Source organism: Protopterus annectens, chromosome 10.part0 (genome assembly GCF_019279795.1).
Source record: "Protopterus annectens isolate FY-2018-M chromosome 10.part0, PAN1.0, whole genome shotgun sequence".
NCBI lineage: Eukaryota > Metazoa > Chordata > Ceratodontiformes > Protopteridae > Protopterus > Protopterus annectens.
The window spans coordinates 1,685,494,105-1,685,499,194 of NC_056744.1; positions in this window are offsets into that span (position 1 = coordinate 1,685,494,105).

The window sequence follows — 5,090 nt, forward strand, 5'->3', positions numbered from 1 at the left end:
TTACTAGGCTAATGAACAAAAGAGCCTTTTTAAGCCTAGCCATGCTCTGACAACTTCTGATACCCTTTATAAGTGTAAGCAGGGGCTTGAGAGATGCAGGGGCGGCTCGTGGCATCGGGCTGCCGGACTGCAGCCCCCTCAGCTAGACAGCTGAGTACTTAGTTTATTTTTTTTTATGTAAAAAAAAAAAAAATGAAATCTGTTCTTAATACTTTAAATTAAGAGTCAGCGACTCGAAATTACACGCATGCGCATTGCGCGCTTCTATCACAACAGCGTTTTTTTTTTTTTTTAATTCTTGCTGCAATGTTTTCATTGCAGCCCGGAGGAGCAAAGACGGCATCATTGTGATGCCCAGAACTCCCCAGAAGTCTATGCGGTTGAGACACAAACCGCATAGACATGGAAGGGGCTCGGACTGCGACGTCCGCAGGCACGTCATGACGTGCTTGCTGGGCAAATGCTGCTGATTGGTTGTCGCTCTCTTCCCGGGCTTTATGTCCTGGGAAAAGAGCGAGAATCAGTCAGTCGGTTTTCGGCATTGGACCTAGTAGTATAATTGTGACCTTTTTTTTTCCTGCTGCTAAAACTTTTGTGTTAAACTTAAATAGTACAATTAAAAACATTTTTTTTATTTTTTGGCACAACAAGAGAGACAAAGAGCGCGAGGCAACAACTGTGGTGGACCTGGTGGATTTATTATTGCTGCTTCCCTGCTTCTTTCATCAAGCTGTTCTGGAATCAACAGGTGAGTTATTTACTATTTTTTACTATTTATTTCATTACTTATTAATCCAATATGACATTGTAAAATATATATTAGATATTTTAGTATTATTATTAATTATTATTGTATCACCTCATTACATGCTATGTCATTTATCTGTTTTAGATAAATGTATAAAAGCTATCTTATGATTTTATTTATACTGTATTTATATATATTTTTGATATGTGAATGTTGAATTTATTTATGTGCTTGTCCCTTAGGATTGTGTTATGGCAGGGGTTGATTGAAGGAGCAAACAGATGGTATATTACTAATTGGTGATTCTATAAGGAAATACATTAGATCTCTGAACAGTCTTGATAGGCAAAAAATACTCTCTTATGCCTCAGCAGCCAGATCTAAATTGCAGGATATTCTTTTAGGGTTACAGAAGCTGCTGGGATGCAAGAATAGTTATGACTTTGTTTGTGCAGATTATGAGTACCATGTGCACCTTGTCTCTTCTCCTATACCAAAGCCCATTGAGTAATGTCAGCACTCTTTGTAAAAACTCACTTACACCCTGATACCTGTCTGTAACCCAAATAGTGTTGGAAGTGATGAAATAGAGAATATAAATTATTTTTTTACCATGAATGTGAGATTCTGGCATTTGCATATGAGCTTTGTGAGTTAATTGATCGGTTGGAAAATTATGGAAGATGTAAGAAACTTTTAAGAGGATGTTAAATTCCAAAATCTGGGGCATTGTGCCCTAAAGTTTCAATCCATATACTACCTGTTGGCCTGCCATCAGATATTTTTCTTTATGTTAAGATACCACACCAGTGGCAAAGAAAGGTAAAGCCCTGACTATGTTCCAGGCAACCCTATTTCATTTAGTGGCTCAGATGCTTGATGTATAGACAGGCAGGAGCAAAAAAGTAATTTACTGGAGAGAGAGAGAATGGCTTTTCCGCAAAGCTCATCTTGCCTGCTTGTCTGGTGGGGAAACTAACCGTGAAAGTCTACGTGAGGAATCTGAAGCATCCTCAGAGCAGAACTTTTCCGAGAAGAGACACCATTCAGTGAAGGGTACAGTGGGTATCCATTAGGGTGGCATTTCCAGGTGGTGTAGAAGTGGGGCATGATGGTCAGCCATTATGGGGAAGGAAAATAGTTTTCTTGCTGATAAAATAGAGTAAATTTCTGAGACACATTCCCCTGGAGATATTTGACTTTTGTTTTCATCTGTTTTGGCCTCATAGTGAAGACTGGGGCTATATATGTGAGATACTTTCTTTCTGTTTCAACACAGTATTCTTTAAATAAAATATAAATCCACAACTGATCTATCTGAAGCAGCATTTCTTTTGTATATGCTTAAAGTTATCAAATTTACCAAGTATTATACTTTTTTCAGTATCCCTATGAGTATTTTAATGACCCATTGTAAATAAGGGCATCATTGGGGCAATAGCACATTTGCAAGCTGTCAAACAAGGTATCAGAAAAGCAAATAGTAGTGTTGAGATGAAACCAACATTAATGCATTAATGAAAATATAAAATACACCTGAATCTACTAAAAGGGTAATATAAAAGGTATTCAAGTCAAAGTATGTACATATGTAATTCTGGGAATAGTTATAGAGAATATTCAGAGCAGTAAAATAAAATATTCCAATAAATTCTGAATTGAGTTTTATATCGAATTCTATATTTATCTGCATTTACACAACACAGACTATGTGACAAAATACTTTCAGCCTTGCTTTTGTGACTTAAAAATTATGAAATGGGCCACACTAACAGATATGTATAATTACAATCTGAAGGGTACCCCTGTGTAAACATGTATAATCTGGTTCAGAACATTTTTGAGGTCTGTAGACTACGTAATATAAATTTGTGTTTCTCAGAAATTGTACCTTCTTCATTTTCAGACTATCTGTTCTCTAAATCATTGCTATTTGATAATTAGCTACTATGCAAATTTTGTACTACCAAAGATTTGGAAGTAGTACTTAACTGGCAAGAGTTTTGTAAGGTGGAACATCTTTTTGATAGGGACATGTTCCATTTGAGTATTCATGGGGTAGACTGCTGAGTAAGATATATTCTGATCCAGTAATGCATTTTTTGGACTTCAGTTAGATGCTAAACATAGAAAAGATTAGTAATGGAAGCACAACACAGTGAATATATGCTTATAGTTATGTTGAAGTGGTCGCTTGGGTGAATGTTTATGATTTTGGTGTTGTATTGTACTTTTATGTTATTGAAGGAAAGGGGCAAACTTTTCGTTTTGGTGCTTGAGGGTACCTCAGCATTTTTCTGAAGAGGTCACTTGGGTGAATGTTTCATTTTGGTGCTTGTATGTTATTGAAGGGGTCACACGGGCAAATGTTTAATTTTAGTGCTTTTGCATATTGTACCTGGACATTTTACTGAAGGGGTCTTTTTTCTTTTAGGGAAATGTTTCATTTCAGTGCTTGTGTATACCTGGACATAGTAATGAAGATTTTACTGAAGGGGTCTTTTTTCTTTTAGGGAAATGTTTCATTTCAGTGCTTGTGTATACCTGGACATAGTAATGAAGATTTTACTGAAGGGGTCTTTTTTCTTTTAGGGAAATGTTTCATTTCAGTGCTTGTGTATACCTGGACATAGTAATGAAGATTTTGCATAGGGAATTTGTGTATCAGGGAAGTGCTTGTGCTTACATGGTCAGACTGCTGAAGTGAAAACTGTGCAAAATAATTTATTGTGTCATTTTAGTGCTTGTGCATACAGAGTACAAACTAATGAATGGTTACTTGGGGAAAATTACTGTTACTATTTGAAGTGTTTAATTTTGGTGCTTGTGTATACCTGGACATAGTAATGAAGATTTTGCTTGGGGAAATTCATTTGTGTATCAGGGAAGTGCTTGTGCATACATGGTCAGACAGCTGAAGCGACCACTGGGCAAAATAATTTGTGTCATTTCAGTGCTTGTGCATACACAATACAAACTAATGAACGGGTTACTGGGGAAAATTATTCATTACTGTGTCAGTGTTTGGGAAATGTTTCATTTTGGTGCTTGTGTATACCTGGATATGTGATGTCATGTGGTTTATGGAAGAGGCTTGTTGGCCACTGAGTTATATGCTTTATTCAAGTGGGCCACGATCAGAAAAGTTTGAGAAACACCGGTATGGACTGTTACTGCCCAACTCTCTGAGACCATCATACTGGGAGACTTCAACATTGACTGGTCCCAGTTCTCTGACCAGACAAATCCCCTACCCAGTAACCTACATGGCTATTCCCAAAACATTACATCTCCCACAAGAATTGGAAATACTAAGCAAAAAGAAAGCACCATCGACTGGATTCTTACCAATAAAGATACGCATAATTATACCACTGGGACCCTCCCCAATGATCTTAGCAACCACCTTGTCACTTTCATAATGAAACATAAATTGATGTTCACAAGCCCTCCTATATATAGACTTGTTAGAAATAAGAAGAAATTTCTCCCAGCACAATTCCTAGATGAACTCAAATCCTGTAACTGGTCCATGCTAAAAACACTTCCCCTAGATGAGAGTGTGGGTTACTTCAACGACACATTTCTAAAGATACTGGACTCTCATGCACCAAACCGTCTTATTAGATCAAAGATCCGCATAGCACCCTGTCTAACCAAGGAAACTAAATCAAAAATTAAGCTTAGAGACCAGGCATGGGACAAGTGGCGATCCACGAAAGCGCCCATAGATCGCATTAAATTTCAACAGCTTAGAAATTCTACAAAGTCAGATATCACCCAGGATAAAAAGAACTATTACTGTCACCTCCAGGACAAACATCAGAATAACCCAAAGAAGTTTTGGGCAGGTTTTAACAACCTCCTTCATTCTGGGAAACCTTCCACTCCTACCCCCTCGAAACTTACTGGTAAAGATCCTGAAGAAATAGCTAATACATTTAACTCATTTTTCACTGAGACCATCCAGTCCCTAGCCAGTCAGCTACCTTCCTCTACATCTTCCACAACTTCTTCTTCCCCCTCCATAACCAATGCTATTGGTAAATCTCCACCCGCCTTTAACCTTCATCCAATATCCACCTCCTACATCAGCACCCTACTAAAGAAACTTAAACCATCCAGCCTATCGGCCGATCGACTTCCAGCTGAATACTTACAAATAGTATCAGATGTTATAGCCTACCCTATCTCAATCTTGATAAACAGAACTATAACAGAGTCTAAAATCCCTTCTCTTTGGAAAATATCATATGTCATCCCACTTCACAAGGGTGGCTCCTCCACGGAAATTTCAAACTTCAGACCTATAGCAATAATGTCCCCAATAGCAAAAATAATG